The sequence below is a fragment of the Microtus pennsylvanicus genome, chromosome 22 (genome assembly GCF_037038515.1).
Source record: "Microtus pennsylvanicus isolate mMicPen1 chromosome 22, mMicPen1.hap1, whole genome shotgun sequence".
Lineage (NCBI taxonomy): Eukaryota > Metazoa > Chordata > Mammalia > Rodentia > Cricetidae > Microtus > Microtus pennsylvanicus.
Genome location: NC_134600.1, coordinates 21,096,338 through 21,115,647, shown reverse-complemented (window position 1 = coordinate 21,115,647; position 19,310 = coordinate 21,096,338). Strand labels below are relative to the sequence as shown.

At 40.4% G+C, this 19,310-nt stretch overlaps 1 protein-coding gene across 1 annotated transcript in view; it reads left to right on the top strand.

The window, feature by feature from the left end:
• The first annotated feature begins 1,329 nt into the window (after positions 1-1,329).
• Yes1 (YES proto-oncogene 1, Src family tyrosine kinase) overlaps positions 1,330-19,310 on the top strand; it is a 71,700-nt gene continuing 53,719 nt past the window's right edge. The window contains exon 1 of the mRNA XM_075955969.1: positions 1,330-1,460. The gene's annotated coding sequence lies outside the window, so the exon portion shown is untranslated. The remainder of the gene's footprint in view (positions 1,461-19,310) is intronic.

Sequence of the window (19,310 nt, the reverse complement as noted above, 5' to 3'; positions counted from 1 at the left end):
ACATCAATATGAAAAACTTAATGCCCCAGACAATGGCAAAATAAAGCATCATTCTACATTACATGTAGTTGTTCATGTGAATTCCAATCCCTTTGTTTTGAAACTTTCAAAAAAAACTTTTAATTTTTTTTTTCCGTTTAAGTTCCAAAATACCAGAACAATGACACAGTTGGTGGTGCTGTTGAGAATATGCCGAAGATGATTCTGAACTTTGTTGAAAGCCACAAAGGAAACCAAGAGTCCTTAATAACTAACCACAGCAATACTTCGGATATCCCCCACCAAACAGGAACTAGAAAAGGGAAATCAAGGGTTTGACAAGGCTGAAGTGGCTTTGGCAGGACGCGTCCAGATTTCAGTCTCTTGACCTTGCCTCTCATCTTTACCCCAGTTCCTTGTGAGCCCTTCCTTTTCTACAAGGCAAACAAAAAAGATGCATGGCCTTCGGAAAGGGAAAACCCTTTCATCATGGCTTCTCCCCTTTAAAGGGGCCCTCGCCTCAGTTTTAACATCTGGAAGCAGAGCTATAGTCTGGGTTCCCTCTTAGTAGGATCAAATAATATGCTGTCCCGCACCAAGTGAAAGCCACCATTTCTGGGAGAGTTGCCAACACAACTCAGCTTCGGTTCCTCTCCCGGCAAGGCTGGTTCGACCTACAGTCAACAGGAAGCTTCTGGGGCAGGGACAGGATCCCAGCTTCGGAAAGAGGCCAGACGAGAACGTTTTTGGATCCCGACCAGGGTGTCAGCACCGCCCCGCTGGCTCAACGCGGTTGGGCTGAGATTTTACTATCAGTGACAAAGACTGCGCAGACACAAGGCTGAGAAACGAAAAGTCAAAACTCTCCAAAGAACCTCAACCCCGGCCACCCCACAAAACAAAGCCCCACGCCCCTCGGCGCTACGGAGAGCCGGGCCGAGCTCCGTTGTGCCCGTCGCGGTAGTCGGCGCGCGGGAGGGCAGGGCGCCGCAGGCCTGTGCAGCTTTCTCTTCACGCCCCCTCAGGAGCCCGCCGGGCCCCCGCCGCCATGTTGGGCTGGCAGGCGTGACACGGCCTGGCCTCCCGGCCGCGCGCGAACCCCGCACCGAGATCCGGCGCCGGAAGGCGCTCGAAGCAGGCAGCGCGGCCGGGGCGCGAGTTCCGGTGAGCGGGCGCGCGCAGGTAGCCGCAGCCCCCGCCCCGCGCTGCCGCCCCCGTCGGGAACGGAGGGGCGGGGCCGGCGGCTAGAGGAGAAGGAGGAGGAAGAGGAGGAGGAGGAGAAGAGAGGGAGGCCGTGGGGTGCGGGCGCCCGGGAATTCCCTCCTCCTCAAGTAACACGTCCCGGGCCGGCTGTGCCGTCGTCGCTGCCTCCCGGCGCCCCGCGAGCAGGAGACGGAGCACGGAGAGAGGGCCGCGCGGGCGTGCGCCTCGGCCGGCCACCGTCTCCCCCAGCGACCCGTGCGAGTGCGGCCAGACGGCAGGTAGGCTCGCGGCGGGCCCTCGCGACGGAAGCTGCTGACCCCGGCCGGGCAGCGCTAGGCCCCGGCGTCCGTCCTCCCGCTCCCCGGCTTCTCGAGGCGCCGCCGTTCCTGCCGCTGTCTGCCGGCGGGGCCAGGAGTCGGGAAGTTGTGGAGAAACTTCTCCCTCCTGCGGTCCGGCGGGCGGGCGGGCGGGCGTGTCTCCCGGGCGCGCTACCTGCTGGCCCCCAGCCTCTGTCCCCCCTTCCCGTCTAGTCCTTCCCTATCCTGCGAGAGTCCGACTGGTAGTCTAGTCGAGGTCGGGGCCGCTGTTGCACCCTGCGTCCTAAAGGGCTCCGGGTCACTCGCGAGTGAGAATGAGCGGGAGGCAGGGGAGTGGCCCCTTCTTGTCCTAGCGGCTAGAGGTCTGTGTCGCCTGACGCCCGCAAGCAACTTTCCTGAGCGAGGACTGGGACGTGGGGCTGGGGTGGGGTAGGGGTGAGAGTTGGTGAGCATCCGTCTGTGCAAGGTTTGATTGAAAACCCGCGACGAGTTTATAAAGTTTTCCTTTGTTTGGGGTTGAAGGTGATGGGAATTGTTATATTCAGAGGCCTCTTTTAAAGGTGCCCTGACACTCTGCCTCGTGTTGGGTTCGGCTCTTTTATCCCGTGTTAATGAAAATTTTGTCTGAGAGTCTGTTTTTCTTTTTGGTAATTATTTCCAGCATTTGCTTTATTGGACACGCGGAAGAGCTGCTTTAAGAAAGTGGGAATATCGTTTCTGGAATAGGGACTTCCGTAGTGAACGGGGCATAGTGTGGGCTTTTTTTTTTTTACATAAGTGATCGAAACAGTCATGAAATGGTTAATGACAGTTATCAAAATAAATAAATGAAAAGTCTGCAGTACACCCACAACTTTGCAGCTCTGTCGTTTGTCATGTATGTGTGTCCCACAGCTGTGTTTTCATATAGGTGATTTCCCAGGACACCATGTTGTAGTATATTTTGTGCATTATACTGTAAGATTACTGTACCAAAAGTATCTTGACAATTGAAAGTATATATTAAAATTCTGTTTAATTTCTAAATTTAAAATGTTACAAAATGTGCATTTGTCATATGAACTTAATGTGAAATACTTGTTCAACTCTATTAAGAAGTCCAGTGACTGTGGACAGAAAACATTTTGAGTGGACAGGTAAGAGGATGTTAAATTAAAAGTCGAAGTTCTTGTATGCATCACATATGAGAGAACACAAACTGCATGAAAGTTGTACACCAGAGGAATATTTCCTTTCTTCTAGCCATGTCAGCATTTAGCTATATCTTATTTTTTGAGTACCAGCTAAACCACAGTGAAGAATTTAGATACTGGTTAACATTTCAGAGGGTCCTAAATTTGAAAAAACTGAAACTATTGCCTTTGATTAAAACAAGACAGTTTGTATTCATGTCTCCAGCATAAAAGCTAGAAGGGCTCTTAAAATATGTACTTTGCCATAACCATGGTAATAACTTCAATTTTGCAGCCTGTTTTTGCTGACTTCACAAACCACAAAATTGTCTCCTTTCTGTTAACTGAAAGTGAAATTACAGCCCTGACCTGTCTTCCTGGGAGAGGTATAGACTTTTGTCTTATGGTCAAAGGATAATATTAATATATAGTCAAAAGTTTGTTTTTAGTTGAGGAAACTCCAGAAAATCATTGTCTATGCAAATAAATTTTTATTTTTGTGTTTATAAGTGCTGAAATAAGATTAGTGACCCAGCACAAATGAATTATTACTAATCTTTATTTATTTGTAGTTCTAAAATTGCATAGTACTAGTGGTAAATAGCTTATTATGGGTAAATTAAAAAAAATAGATTTAGCTCCTGTTGCCATGATTTAGGAAAGAGGCATAAACAGATTTTTTTTTAAAAAAGGCTCTGACATCTAGAAATGGTCTAGAAATGTAAACTTAAGTGATAAAACTAGTATTTAAAAAGAACTACAAGGAAGTAATTTGCATAAAAACAAAGACTCTCGAGAGGGAGGGAGGCAGCTGTGATAAGCATCCCTACTTCTGTAGGAAAAAATTCCCCTTCCTCTCCACAGGGTTTCTCTTTGTAACAGCGAGGGCTGTTCAGAAACTGCCCTGTAGACCAGGTTAGCCTGGTACTCACAGTAATCCACCTGCCTCTGCCTTCCCAGTGTTGGAGTTAAAGATGTGCGCCACCATGTGCGCCACCACCGCTTGGTTAGGAAAGTTCTTTTAACCTTGGGGTCGTGGATGTGTTTATCTTAATTCATCAAGTCATATAGTTGTGTGTTTTTCTGTACGTAGGTTTTATATTTTACGTGAACATATTTTTAAGATGCCTAGTGTAATGCAGTATAGATGGTGTTTGGATTAAACTAATAATTTGGGGGGATAACCTAGTTTCTTGTCACATCCTTCAATCTTTCCCCTTTTTGTTAAAAAATTTAATCATTGGTGACTGACTTTAGAACACTCCCTGAGCTCTCCTTTGCTAACAGGTTTAGGCTTTCTGCATCGTAACTGTCATGTACTAGCCTGTATGTATAACTGCCTTGAAAATACCACACATTTCCAGATGTACAATAATGAGATAATTTTGAAAAAAAGTATTTTTCATAGAAATACTCATAGTTTTTGTTGTTAAATGTAAGTAATAGTAAGTAATCAAAATGTTTATTGAATGAATGGATGTTGTTCTGTTATCAAGTACCTACTTTTGAGAAAATCAGGTACCATGACAAAAGTGATATAGCAAGTCTTGACTTTCTGTTTTTTCTCCAGAGCAGTAATGATTTAACTAAAAAGTTCGTCTGTTAGTTTTGATATTCCCATGAGATTCTTGTTATGTAGTAATTTTTTCCTTATTGACACTTAATGAAGTGGGTAGAGTCTGAAGAAATAATACACTTTTGTTGCAGACGAAAATAGTGACTGTTTGGTTGCGTTTCAGAGACAGTGTAGTTGCTAGATGCTGCTTTATTTGTTCTGTGTAGTCGTGTGCTGTTTTAGCTGTTGATTTTGTTGCTTAACATTGTTGTAATGGAGCACTGAAGAAGAGATTGCATCTGTGCCAAGTTCTTATGTCACAGGAACTTTGCCTTGTTGTAAAGGTGATGTTTGTTACTCTGGCCCTGTGTGAATATTTACAGGAAGTTTTAGTAAGATCTTCTATTGTTCTGAGGCTACATGACTAGGTCACCTTTGTTTCACATTTAAACTGGTTTATAATATAAATACAAGTCCTCTAGCAAGATCCAGTTGCTGCTTCTTAAAGGAAATCCTTGATTCCTATTAAGGCATCTCGGTGTCTTAACAAGTACTGTGTGCAGCCGTTTGTGTGGCTGTGCTAGGGGATATATTTTCTTTTTTCTTTTCTCAGCTGCTCCAGTGCCACAATTAGCTGAGTATTGCTCAGCTGCAGCTGCTGGGTGATTATGAGCCATCTAGCTCCTGTCTAAACTCAGGGGCGGATTTAGCAAAAGGAGCTATAGTAACAGTCGAGATAGAAAAAGAAGAGCCAGTGCCGCTGCCAGTGTCATTTGAGCAAGTCTGTGCCAAGGATTCTTGGCTGCCGTAGCACTCACTACTATTGTCTTGGAACCAGCCAACCTGATGGCAGCATATCTTGATCTGAGTTGAGATTTACCCTTGAGATTCGGAAGTATACTCCAAGAAAGGTGGAAAGTCCTGTGATTACAAAGTATAGCATCATGTACTGAAGGCCTGAATTACAATGATGAGACCTCAGTGTCTCATCTCCTTGCCTAGCAGCACCCTTTGGTGTCTCTTCTTGGGTTTCGAGAAACATTTAACGTATTCCACTCTACTTTAACTACTGTTACTATTTGGGAGAATGACTGGATTTCTGATGTACCAATCTACATTTTTCTTTTCTAATAAAAAGTGGAAGACCCTCAAGAGGGCTTAGTTCTAGAACCAGCTACCCATAGCTTGTCCCCTGCTGTCTGAAATTTGGAAGTAAAAATCCAAAATTCTTACTTATTATTGTTGGTATTTCAGAACATAAGCCTCAACAAGTACAAGTACTAGCGATACATGGTAGTCTGTATTCCCACCATCTATTGGGGAGAAGGCTGAGATGGGAGGATTGGGAATTTAAGGTCAGCCTAGACCATTTAGTAGTACCTTATCTCAAAAGTAAAAGAAAAAAATCAGCATGCAAATACACTATCAGCTGTGTATGGAAAATTTTAGACTGGAAGATGCCATTGGCAAATTTTGTTGCCTCTGAAATGATAATCGTAGCATCTTATACAGCTATCTACTGAAAATGCAGGGACAATCAATTCCTTTTACTAATCCTGATAATACTGGGTAGTTCAGGGTTTGGCTAATTTGAGGTGGGGATTAGAGTTCAAACTTTTAGGACGAGATATATAGAAGACTGAGCATGCTTAAGTGTATGTTGTCATAAGGTCATTTAACAAGAGACTGGTAAAAAGCTCATATGACAAAGATATTTCTTCTAAAATTGTATTTCTTTCTGTGGTTGTTGTTGTTGACAAAATGTTTCTGTAGCAAGGGGCTGTTTCTATAGTAGTCCACAGTAAAGAATTTTTAAAACTTTTACATTTATTTGTTTATTTAGGTGTGTGTGTGTGTGTGTGTGTGTGTGTGTGTGTGTGTGTGTGTGTGTGAGAGAGAGAGGGGGGGGGAGGGAGGAAGGGAGGGGGGAAGGGAGAGAGGATAACCTGCAGGAGACCATTCTCTTCTATTATGTGGGTTCTGAGATTGAACTCACTGTTCAATTTTATTCACTAATCAGACATTTTACCAGCCTAAGAAATAATCTTTGAATTGTATCAAAGATGTGGTTTGCAGTATAACCATATGACTATAACTGTGGACTTTTTCTTTTTTCTGTTTTGGTTTTTCAAGACAAGATTTCTCTGTGTAGCTTTGTAGCCTGTCCTGGAAATAGCTCTTGCAGACCAGGCTGCCCTTGAACTCACAGAGATGCACCTACCTCTGCCTCCCGAGTACTGGAATTAAAGGTGTGTGCTCATAATAAACATTTTTTGTATATCCTTACCAAAATTAATAAAATCAGCTTAGTGCTTTTTTATAGATTAAATTTAAATAATATCAGCTTTCTTTTGCTCTCAAAGTTTTGTTCTACATTATATAAAATAATCTTTCAAATGAGAATTTTAAAGGTTTTCTTTATAAACTAAAAATCAGTTGAAGTTAAACTAGTCTTTAGGAACGTTTATTTTAAAGAAATACTTTTTAAAGTTTTGGCATTTTGGTTATGAGCCTAGCCTTTAATGGAAGAACCACCTCTTGAGACCCATTTTTTATAGTTTTAAGGAATATAGATTATTCTTGAGTTATAAAAAGAATCCCGTTTTCGTTAAAATCTGAAATACATTTGATAATTTATCATACTAAAATTGACAATATTGTAATTTAGGTTTATCTCTCCCTAGGATGAAAGAAAAGAGATATAGTCATTTGCTGTGATGTGTTTGAAGGAATGTATAGTACTTGGGACACATTATGCTGTGGTTTTGGCAGGGTTTAGGAAGTGCAGGAAGGAAAGTGCTGACCACTGAAACTTCCAATGTATATCTAGAGGCTTAAGTTGTTTCAGTAGTCTGTCTGTCTTCCCCTCCCCTCTTTGTGTTTTAAATAATTTTCAGTTCCTTAACATTCAAGAGCAGTTGGAGTGAGATAGGGTTGATGGCTCACATATATAAGTTAATACTTAGAATTGTTCTGCGGCAGACTTATTGAAGTCTAACCTTTGTTCTCATGTGAGTCATCTTTTACAGATAAGGATACCTTAAAGTAATGGCAGTCAGGCCTATGGAAAGGAGCAGAGAAGGAAATGCGGTATAATGAGGAAAGAATAAAAATACATCAACTTTTATAAAGACATGCTTCTTTTTAATTAGTGTACAGGATTCCATTTATAATAGTGACCAATTCCATAGCTTTGTCAATTTAGTAAACTTCTTAGGTAAAAGATTGTCTAGCCAGATGGTTCCTGATTTTAGTATGGCTCTGCTGGACTAGGTGTGTCTTTGTTGGAGAAAGTATGTCACTGGGGACAGGCTTTGAGGTCTCAGAGGCTCAGGTGTGGTCAGTGGATCAAGTCTTGCTGCCTGAGGAACTCTCAGCTTCTCCAGTAACCATGTTTGCCTGCATGATGATAATGGACTAAACCACTGATCTTGTAAGCCATCCCCACTGAAATGGTGTCCTTTATAAGAGTTGCTGTGGTCATGATGTCCCTTTACAGAAATAGAAACCCTAACTAAGATAGTGGTATTAAGTGTGTGATGCTTCTGAAATTTTTTGTTTGTTTGGTTTTTGTTTTTTTGAGACAGGGTTTCCCAGTGAAGCCCTGGCTGTCCTGGAGCTCACACTGTAGACCAGGCTGACCTTGAATTTAGAAATCTTGCTTGCCTCTGCCTCCCTGATGCTGGGATTAAAGGCCTGTGCCACCACCACCCAGTGGAAATTGATTTCTTAACTGACCTTTGAAGCAGTTAAGTTATCAAACAATTCATAGCTATTTGGATGAGGACATTGCCACACTGTAACAGGAAAATATCTACTATCATTATAATTCAGATTTAATTTTTAAAATTTGGTTATTGTGTTTATGTGAATTCATGATGGGAGGAAGCATGCCTGCCACAGCATGTATCTGGAGGTCAGAGGACACCTTAAGGAGTGGGTTCTTTTCTCTCACCTATAAAGGGGTTTCAGGAATTGAACTTAGGTAACTAGGTTTATTTACATGGCAAACATCTTTATCCAATGAGCCATCTTAATTGACAAACACTCCTTGATAAGGGTATTTTTCCTTAAATTAATAATTAATATTTGGAACACAACAAGCATGGGTATTAGAAATCTTCACCTTTCAAAATTGCAAGTAGGTTGTGTTCTCAGTTTATTAGTTTTATGAAATTGGAATGTTTCTCCAGAATGCCTTTTCCTGTAGTGTAACCTTTCTGGTTAGATTTCTATGTAGCCCATTAAAATTATCCTGTAAAACTGTAAAAAAAAAAACAGTTGTAATAGTGTTTTTCATTTTTTTGTTTTTAAATATGTACTCTTTGAATTAATAAAATGCTTATTTATAAATATTAAGTATGAGTAGATAAACCTATTGTCTAGCCTGTCACTTCTTTGTACCTTTGCAGCCCCTACTCTTGTTAAGAATCACTAAGAATTCTAGTGAACCTTGAGTAAAGAATTATCCATAGTTTCTCCCACCTGCTTAGTAAGCTTTTTGATACCTACTGTTCTACATTTGATGCCTCGTACTCTAGCCCTACAGGATGGAGTGGAGCTTCAGAAAATAAGACGGGGCTTGGTGTGACTCTGGGTTTCTAATTTTCCTCTTTATTTTGTCCTTTTCTTTTTTCTATCCATTCCTAGTGTTGGATGTTGAGTGATGAAAAAAGCTTGTTCTATAACAGGTTGTTGGGATACTAATATTTAACATGGATTACCATATTTAATATGAGTGTTTTTAATATGTTTCCAAATACACAGGAAAATCATGGAGGACATAGTCATTATAGCTGGAGCAACTGATACTTGACTTACTACAGGTGTATACGCATGATTTAGCAGAACTAGGATTTGAATCTAGACCTTTATTCCTTAGGAATGAAACAGTGGCAGGAAAGGAGAGTCTTATCCTTTTCTATTTTAAACCATACATTTGAATTTGGTAAAAACAAAAATTTTCACTTGAACATTTTTTGTCTTTGTATCTATGGTTTTACAGTGCAACCAGACTGGCCTTGAACTAGTCTGTAGCCCAAGCTAGCTTCAGGTTCTTAGTCTTCTTGCCTTTGCTTTCTGCTTTCTAGTAATGGAATTAGAGACATCTGCCACAGTCTTGACTTTTACACTTTTCTTTTTAATGGAAGAAGCTTTTTGTAGCAGATATGATATAAGAGGGTCATCTGTCTATATCTTACTTTCATTGATTAATAAAGGACTGCCTTGGCCTTTTAATAGGGCAGAAAATTAGGTGGGTAGAGTATACAGAACAGAATGCTGGCAAGAAGGCAATGAGGCAGACACCATGATTCTTCGACCCGAAACGGATGTAGGCTTTCCCAGTAAACCACCACCTCATTGTGCTACATAGATTATTAGAAATGGGTTAAGCAAGATATGAGAGTTAGCCAAGAAGAAGCTAGAGCTAATGGGCCAAGCAGTGTTTAAATGAATACAATTTGTGTGTTGTTATTTTGGGTGTAAAGCTAACCATGTGGGAGCCGGGAGGGACCAAAAGCAGGCCCGCTCCGTCATCACTACACAGATACTGTTGTTTGTGGATTTACCATGGAAGATGATTCAAAGATTCTTTATAAATGTCTAGCTCAGGTTAACAGAGACAATTGTTAGCATGTTTTCCCAATCATTTTTTTTCCTCTCTAAATTTAATTTATTGAAAGAACAAAGAAGCAAGCAAGAAATGATTTATTTTCTCATGATATCCTTTATGTAGGTTTAGGCCTACATAATTAATATATATGTGTATATATATATTTGTGTGTATCTGTATGTATATATACATATATACACACATATATGTATAGTCTGTTTATAGTCTAAGCTCCCATCATGTGTAATTGTGCATACATAAAATACTTATGTATGTGCACATAGGCTTGTATTCAAATTGAGTCTCTGACTCATTGCTAATACTCAATGTTGCTTTGGTGGCTAAAATGTATTATTTATTCTTAGATGAGTGAGTAGAAATAGATTGTACAGGCCTCATCACCTCCATGTTTTAGATCATGCTGCACAAAGAGGTGCTTGTGAGGTTACCAGTTTTTGGATGGTGATTTCCTATTGTTAGAGATTTACCAAGTGGTCAAGCTACATTTGGAGGAAGCAGTAGTTCTTTTCTACTGGCTCATTATTATTATTATTATTTTTACTGTCTTCCATGTAGTTTGTTTCTATAAATAATATCACTATACAAATTCTTCACTATCTTGAAATAATTTCCCATCTAAAGGTCTAAATGGAATTTTTGTTTGCTAACTTCGGCCATGTATTAAATTCTTATGTTGACAGCTTCCTTCGCTCCTTTAGAAGTCTCTTTTCGGCTTCCTTTCATGCCTTAAGTTGTAGCTGAGATTATATCTTTGTCCCCCCCTCATAAGCTAGAGCATCGTTTTCTGGTGGGAACACCAGCCAGACTATAACATTATTATGCCACAGAGAATACATGCATTACAGATCCGTTATAAATAACTTCAGCAATTCATCACTGCCCATGCTTAGTAAGTTTTCACATGAAGAGTGACAGCTTTTATTTTGTTACTGTGCCAGCTCTAGTTTAGAATGGAAGTTTTATTTTAGCTTCTCAAAGTTTTCATGAGCCCAAGACAGTGCCATGCACCCAAGACAGTGATATTTATGAAGTGTTTTTTTTTTTAATGTGGGATATGCAGCTGGCAGTGTCTACTTATTACAGACCCATCAACAAATACCTCACTAAAACTCATGCAGCAACCAGATTTTTTTACTTTTTATTTTTAACTTTTTGGCTTGGCAGACTTAATGTAAATTATGGAGGAGACTTTTTCTTTTTGCCACCAACTCACAAATAATGACACAGAGAATTGTTAATTATGAAAGCTCAGCCCTAGCTTATGCTTGTTCCTAGCCAGTTATAACTTAAATTAACCCAGATATTTAAATCTACATTCTTTTACGTGGCTTGGTTACCTTTATACTGTACTGACTATCCTGTTTCCTCCATGTAGGACTAGCGACCTTGCCTTTCTTTTTCCCAAGACCACTCTGTTCCCAGAAGTCCCACCTAACCTCTTCCTGCCTAGCTATCAGCCATTCAGCTCTGTATTAAACCAATGACAGTGACACATGTTCACACAGTGTAAAGGAATAACCTTAAACAAATTAGTGTCATTGTTTGTTTTCTTCCAAGTAAGTTATTTAACTTGACTGACGTTTGAATTGGCAGGGAGATGTAAAGAGAAGTACTTAATTATTGCTAAACACAGTTGCCCATTTTCAATGAGAGCATTCCGTTTATGTCTAGTGACTGCTTAAAAACGATAACAGGTTCTGTTAAATTACATTAATGTAAACAAGTCATGGATTTACCAGATGGTTATAAAGGAGATTTGGGAAAAATAAGTCTGTCAGGCACTCTTAACTGCTCATAACAATTTCACACATTGAAGGAGATGAAATTTTAGTGGACTGATACTTATTTTTGCCTCAGAAATGACTTAGTAATTAAACAAGTTGGATATTGTCAGGTCCCAAAGAAATCTAGGATAGGTCTCACTCAGTACCTGTGGCTCCCCCCAGCACTTCTCCCTGCACCACCCACTCTAAACTTCTCCTTCTCAGTGGCTGCTGGGCTTCTGTTTCCCTTCACCCTTGCTTCAGATTCCTGTATAACTCAGACATGTTGGTTGTGTTGGTCTTCTGGCTCACTCCTGGCCACTTGTTCCATGCCTCTCTTCTTGGTCTGCTTGCTACCTCTTTTCCTCTCTTGCTCCCTTCCTCACCCTACTCCTCTTCTCTCATGACCCAGTTCAGTTTCAGTCTGCTGGCCATACTCAGTCTAGATCCTTCAAGATGCCTCTGGCTGTTCTCTTCCTCAGATCTACAATAAACGTTCTCAACCATACCTTGGAGCAATCAGGTCCTCATGTTTTTCATACTGATTATCTGTTTAGTATTTGTGGCTTTCTATCTAGAAGCTTCTAAAGCTTCATGTAACAGTTTTGATAATCAGAATGTTTGCATTTTTTTTCTTTTTTCTTTTTTTTGGCCAGGCGGTGGTGGTGCATGCCTTTAATCTTAGGTCTCGGGAGGCAGAGGTAGGCAGATCTCTGAGTTTGAGGTCAGCTTGGTCTACAGAGCTAGTTCCAGGACTGGCTCCATAGATACTGAGAAACCCTGTCTCGAAAAAAAAGTTTGCATTTTTAATAAGAAAGTGTTGACATATATATACAGTTAATACAAATTTTATTATATTTCTTGGTGTGTGTGTGTGCGTGTGTGTACATGCACCCAGGTAAATACCTGCTAAACTGTGTTTGTGGTAACCAGTGGCTAACTTTAAGGGGTTGGTTCTTTCCTTCTACCACGTAGACATGGATCCCAGGGGAATCAAACAAACTTAGTCATTAGGTTTGGTGCCAAGTGCCTTTATTTGCTAAGCCATCTCATCAAGTTTGTTATTCTAATTTTTGGATTCACTCCCTAACACTGCAAAAATTAAAACAACAGCAATTAGATTTTTCCTTTAAGTGCTTATTAGAGGGGAAATTGTTGATCATGTATCACACTTAAAACATTTGGAGCTAGGGGTTTAACTTGGTGGTAACTGTGGTTATCACATGAAGCACCAGGTTCAATCCCCAACATCAAACAAAACATTTAAATAACAATATTTCCATCAAAATAACTATATATACAAAAAATCCTAGTTAGCTTTAACTGTTAACCTGACAGCATAGGATCTCTCAAAAAGAGATTCTTCCTTCAGTGAGGTATTGCTTAGATCATATTGGCCTGTAGTCTTGTATGTTAGGTATTGTCTTGGTTGTTGATTGATGTGAGAGGACCTCGTCCACTGTGGCAGGTGGTCTGGGTTATTTAAGAAAGCTAGCTAAACTTGAGCCAGCCAGGAAGCAGTGTTCGAAATGGTTTCTTGTTCATGTTCCTGTTTGAGTTCCTTCCCTCACTTCCTACAGTGATAGACAATGATTTGTAAGCTAAAATAATGCCTTTCATCTCTTAAGCAAATTTGGTGTTTATCACAGCAGCAAAGAGCTAGAATACAAACTATTTCTGGTTATGTCCTATAAAATCACTATAACATTAAGTTACTAGTCACTGAACATTTACTCCTTAGGGGGAAACCCAGAGTTAGGTTTATAGATGCTTTTGTACATACACTGTAACTGTTGCATGCGTGCTTCCGTCCAAAAACACCTTAACATGCATTATTAATTTGGTAACATTGAACTCGACACAACACTTTAACTCATGCCTATATGCTGGCCTTGAACTCACAGAAATCTGCTTCCCGAGTGCTGGGATTGAAGGCATGTGCCACCACCACCTTGTTTAAATGCAGCTTTTCTAACACCTGTGTTTTCTGTTAGACACAGCCTAGGCTTCTTACATTTGTATACTTATTTATTCTGAACTTTTTAGACAGGGTCTCTTTCACAGCTCAGTGATTGATTAAATTGGCCAGCAAGTTCTCAGGATCCTCCTGCCTCTTCTTCCATGTTGTATATCAGTTTCTTCTGAGATCAAAGCCTTCCATTTTGGAGGAACCTTAAAATGTAGGATGTAAAAAGGAAAGTGAAACAACAGGATGTTTTAAGAGGAGGTGAAACACTCCATCCTGGAGGGAAGCTCCTTAGATAAGTAAACTCAAAATAGCAACCGGAAGTTCTTGAAACTGACCAGATTCTCTAGGCGTACATAAACACTAAAGTTTCAAGACAAGCCAAGATACTTTATACTGCTAGCTGGGCTGTCTTGAAGAGACTCAGACCAACCTAGCTGCCTGAAAGAAACAGACCTACAAAGTTGTTTGTAAGAGGCTCAGACTAGTGGACTACCAGGAAAGGACACTTGGTTGAGCTGCCTCTAGACTACACAATGTGCTTCAGGTTTCCAGCTTTCTAGCTGGGGTGGACTTTTGGTGATGTAGCTGTCTTTAAGTCATTTCTGGTCTTATGAATAAACCCTTACCCATAGTTCTATAAGTAACCCCAGTACAACTTATTAGTTTACCAAGTTGGACTTTGATAGTATCTGGACTTGGTTTGTCATTGATTCCCTATTTGGGGTAAGTAGACTTTTATTCCCATCTTCCTAGGAATAATGCCACACAATACTCCCCAGCACTGAGTGAGATTGCAAGCAATGTTCTGCTACCCTGGTTTTTTACATTGATGTTAGAGGTCATCACTCGGGTCTTCATGTTTGGGTAGCAAGTACTTTACTGAGTTATTTGAGTTATTTCATAGCCTCATTTTGCACTTATGCATACTTCAGTATTAACCCTAAACACCAGGGCATTTAAATTGCAAAATCAGTAAAATGCACAAAAATGCAAAAAAAAGCACCAAAGACCACATAAAGGACACTCAGGAAAGCAGTGGGTCACCTTGTTTTACCCGTGCTAGGCATATATGAATCTGTCAACTCAGTTTTTGCAGTCCTTTTGAAATGCCTTTGAGTGAGTGCCAATTATTTTACTAAGAGAATGGATGACCATGTGTGTGTTAATAATGACATTTATAGTAGTGAATATTATAGAATGCTTTCTGAGCTAACCATAACAAAAGACAAAGATCCTATTCCAAGTTTCCTAGTTCTTTGAGTGCATTGCTTAAACTTAGCAGTCATCTAGCATCTCTTCTCCACTGTAGGACAAGAAGAGAAGAAGAAAATGCTTCAGTGTTTAGTGGTGTGTCAGAGAAGGAAATCATTCCCACTTTCTCAAATCTCTCATCCTTGAATCATAGTGGTTTGGGTAATTAATTGTTCTGTAGAGGGCAGCCCCCTGCCAGTAAGGGGAAGAGGAATGTGCCATCTCTTACTGACTTATTTCTTCTATGACACATTAAGAAGATTTATAATCTTCTTCATCTCTTGACTGGTGCTCATTGATTTACCTTGAGAGTTAATCAATGAAAGCATCCAAATCTGGACAGGTTGTATTACTTAGTATATAGAGTTACTTCAAGTCATGGCACATTTTGATTCAAAACATGGTGTCTGGCCCCTAACAGCCCTATGTTATCATTGGGCTCTGTATCCTCAGATACACCCAACTATGTGTCCTATAGGGGCTAGGGATATATCTCAATGATGGAGCACTTGCTGACATCACCTAAGTCTGGGTTCAATCCTAGTATCACTGGGTGGGAAGTGCTGAAACAAACTACAGTTGTACTGAACATGTGGACTTTTTTTGTCATTATTATATAAACATATTTTAAAATTATTTACATAACACTTGCATATTATTAGCTAATAAAGGGAAATATAACTTAAGTATATGTGAGAAAGTCTATAAGTTAAATGTACATGGTTCACCCTTTTTTTTTTTATAAGAATAAAGACTTGAGAGCCCATGGATTTTGGCATCCTGATTATAATTTGGATATATTGGTACCATTCCTCCATGGATACTGAGAGACTATATGCTGATTGCTTGTCTGGGCATGGTGGAAGGCAAAATCATGGCTCTGCAGGATGATCACATTCTGTGAATTCCAGGAACATGTGACTATATTACATTGTCTTAATCTGTTTTTGTCACTTTGTTACTAACGATACATTGACTGGTAGTTTATAGGAACTAAGAGTTTAATCAGTGCACTGTTTTGAAGGCTGGGAGTATCCAAGGATGAGGGTTTGTATCTGATGAGGCCCTTGATGATGATGACCCTATAGAGTTCTGGGGTGGCCCAGAGTATCACATGGGGAGGGATTTATAAGAGATGAATTGAAACTGGTTCTGATAAGAGACTCAATCTGGGAACAAACCATTATTTTATTAATGGAGGAATAGTTTAATTCATTCAAAAGAGGAACCTTTTATGGTTTTTCTCAAACATGGTCCTTCTTGGTCTGTACCACCTCTTAATTCCTCACAATTTCAACATGAGCCTTGGTAGAAACATTTAGATATGCTGTTTCAGTAACTTTTCCTGTCTATAAAATACCATTACAAAAACAACTTAAAGGGTATTTATTTTGGTTCATGGCTCAAGGGAACAGTTTTGTTTCAACAGGGAACTCCTGACTGTAGGAGCTTGAGGCAACTGGTCACATTGCATTTGCAGTTAGGAAGCAGAGAGTGATAATGTTTGTTCAGCTTGATTTTTCCTTTTTGAGTCTAGGACCCCAGTGCATGGAATGATGCTGCACAGTAGATCATCTCACCTCAACCAGATGTAAATAGTATGCCACTGACATGTCTGGAGGTTAACCTAGTCTAGATAATCATTCACAAAAGGTAGGGTGCAGGCACATGTGTTTGCAGATGCAGGTAAGGTTGCTAATACACTGAGAGTTTGCTTAAGTTTTGAAACAGTGATTGCCTCCTGGGATATCTGAGTGGACCCAATATTAACAAAGATTTTATTCAGTGTGTGTGTGTTACCATTTTAAGCTACCTATCAAATTTATTCTTTCATTCTGGAGGTGTTTTTGTGGATTGTTTGTTTGTTTGTTTTCCTGACAAGGTTTCTCTTTGTAGCCCTTCTGGCCTGGAATTCACTGTAGACCAGACCATTCCAGAACTCACAGAGATCTGCCTGCCTTTGCCTCCAGAGTGCTGGCACTAAAGGCTTGTACCAGCATCTGGTTTATTCTGGAGTTTTAATGTGTGATGGGTTGCTTTGCTTTTTTTTTTTTTTTTTTTGAGCATGATAAATTTGAAATTCCTGAGAAAGACTCCAGTGGATGCTTAGCAGACAACTTTACCAGTTTCCAGAGAGCCTTTTGGTTTCTGGAAAAGAATGTCTGTAGGCATCTTTTGTGAATCACACTTGTTTTCCGTGTGTCAAAATACCTAAATTAAATCAACTAAAGGAAGAAAGGTTTGTTTTGATGTATATTTTCAGGGGTTTTAGTTCATGGTTGGCCAGCATTTCTACTTTGGGGCCAACGTGAGGAAGAATATCATGTCTGGAACATACAGTAGAACAGAGGTGCACTCCTTATGTCATCCAGGAAGGAGGAAGAAAGATAAGGAGGGGAGGAGGAAAGAATGCATGTCTAGGAACAAGATAAATCCTTCCTTGACATTCTCCTTCCTGCAACTAGACCATAGTCGGTTTCTACCCCACTTCTAGTGATATCCTCAAATTATGAATCCATCATTGAATTGATCCAAGATCAAGAGCCTGTCACACAGATTATCTATTAAAACCAAAGGTAAAATTTTAAAACTTTACTGCCAACCACTCAGAAGTGCTACTACTGATTGCTCAGAATTTTCACTCTTCATCTCATTCCCATGAAGCCTGTACCTCACAAGTCCTCCAAAATCCAAAGGATAGGAGTAAACAGTGTTTGTAGTCCTAATGAGAGGAGACTAGGGAAAAAGCCAAAAGCTACATACCCAATATAGAGTACCCTAAAGATCTTGGTCTTCCACGTTTCTCCAGTACCCATAGTAGGAAAAAGTTTGAAAGCTATATGCCCTGCAGGATACATCCACACTAATACAGTGCAACTAAAGAAACCCCAGTTTAACAAAAAAAAAAAACAAAAAAAAAAACATGGGCGTGGGAGGGAGAGGATTGGTAGATTAAAATAACAATAAAAACATCCTAAAATGTAAGTTACTTTCCATATCTGTCTCAGCAGGCAGCTAGGCCTTTAGCAAATGAGCCTTCATGGAACATTTTAGATTCAAACTATGTCTTAGTTTTGTTTCCTATTGTAGGGATAAAATACTCTGACAGAAACACATGGGAATAAAAGGATTTATTTTAGCTGACAGTTCCAGGTTATAGTCTATCACAGCAGAGAAATCAGAGTGGCAAACTTGAAGCAACTGACCATGCTATAGTCAGGAACAGAGAGTGGATGTGTGTACTTCAGCACACTTTCCACTTTGCCACTCTTTAATCTCTACTCTTTTTGTTTCTTTGTTTGTTTGTTTTTTGAGACAGGGTTTCTTTGTGTAGCCCTGTGACATGGGATTTCCCTCTGTTTGCTGTGAATATGTTTTATTACCATTGGTTAATAAAGAAACTGTCTTGACCTATGGCAGGGCAGAATATAGCAAGGTGGGAAATCCAAGCAGAGATAGAAGAGGAAAGAAGGTGGAGTCTGGGAGATTGTAGCTATCAAAGGAGTAGCGTGCCAGCACCAGTAAGCCACAGTCTCATGGCAGTACATAGATTAATAAAAATGGGTTAATTTAAGATGTAAGAGCTAGCTAGGAATGTGCCTGACCCATTTAATTAACATAGTTTCTGTATGATTATTTGGGTCTGGATGGCTGGAAATGAAGTGCAGTCTCCGTTTACAGCCCTAGTTGCCCTGGAACTCACTCTGTAGACCCGACTGGCCTCAAATTTAGAGATTGGCCTGGCTCTGCCTGGTGAGTGCTGGGTGATAAGTATTGGATCCTCAGTTATTAGGTATCCTTCACTGGTGCAGTAAGCCAGTCAAGTTGAATTAATAAGTCCAGGTTTAATAAACAGAGCAAAGCAACTCCCCGGTGACTCTCAGAAAGGCAGGAGAGGAAATCACATGGTGGGTCTTGGTGTAGGAGGTTCCTTTGTCTATGTGTTGCTTTTATTGGTTGAACAAGTTTCTAGACACAAATACAGAGTTTAACATGGCTTTTTGCTGTTTGCTGGCAGTGTGCCGCACAGAGTTTTTCCCGACCCAGCAGCAGTACCAAAAAAAAAAAAAGCCGCGCAGTTTTAAAACCCAGCTTCCTGGGCTGTGCTGCCGGGTGTTTCTGTGCCCACTCAGGGTTGGGAGGAAAGTATCTGAGATCATGCCCGTGGCTGAGCTCTGCCTGCCTGGGCAGACTGCGGGATCAGGCTTGGGCAGGCGGGAGAGCATGGCGGATTCCTGCCACCATACATAAAGATGTTTCCAGGCTGTCCCAGTGCTCTGTGTGGCAGATTTGGCTGTAACTCAGAAAAAAGAGGTTATATGCTGCACGCTCATTCTCAGAGTTAAAGTGCTGAGCATGGCTCCTACCTGGCAGCCCCAAAGCTAGCAAAAATGGTATGTCCACCATTTTGAAATTGGAGAGAGACAGAGGCAACATCCAGAGCAGCTGCAACCAAGCTGCTTAGA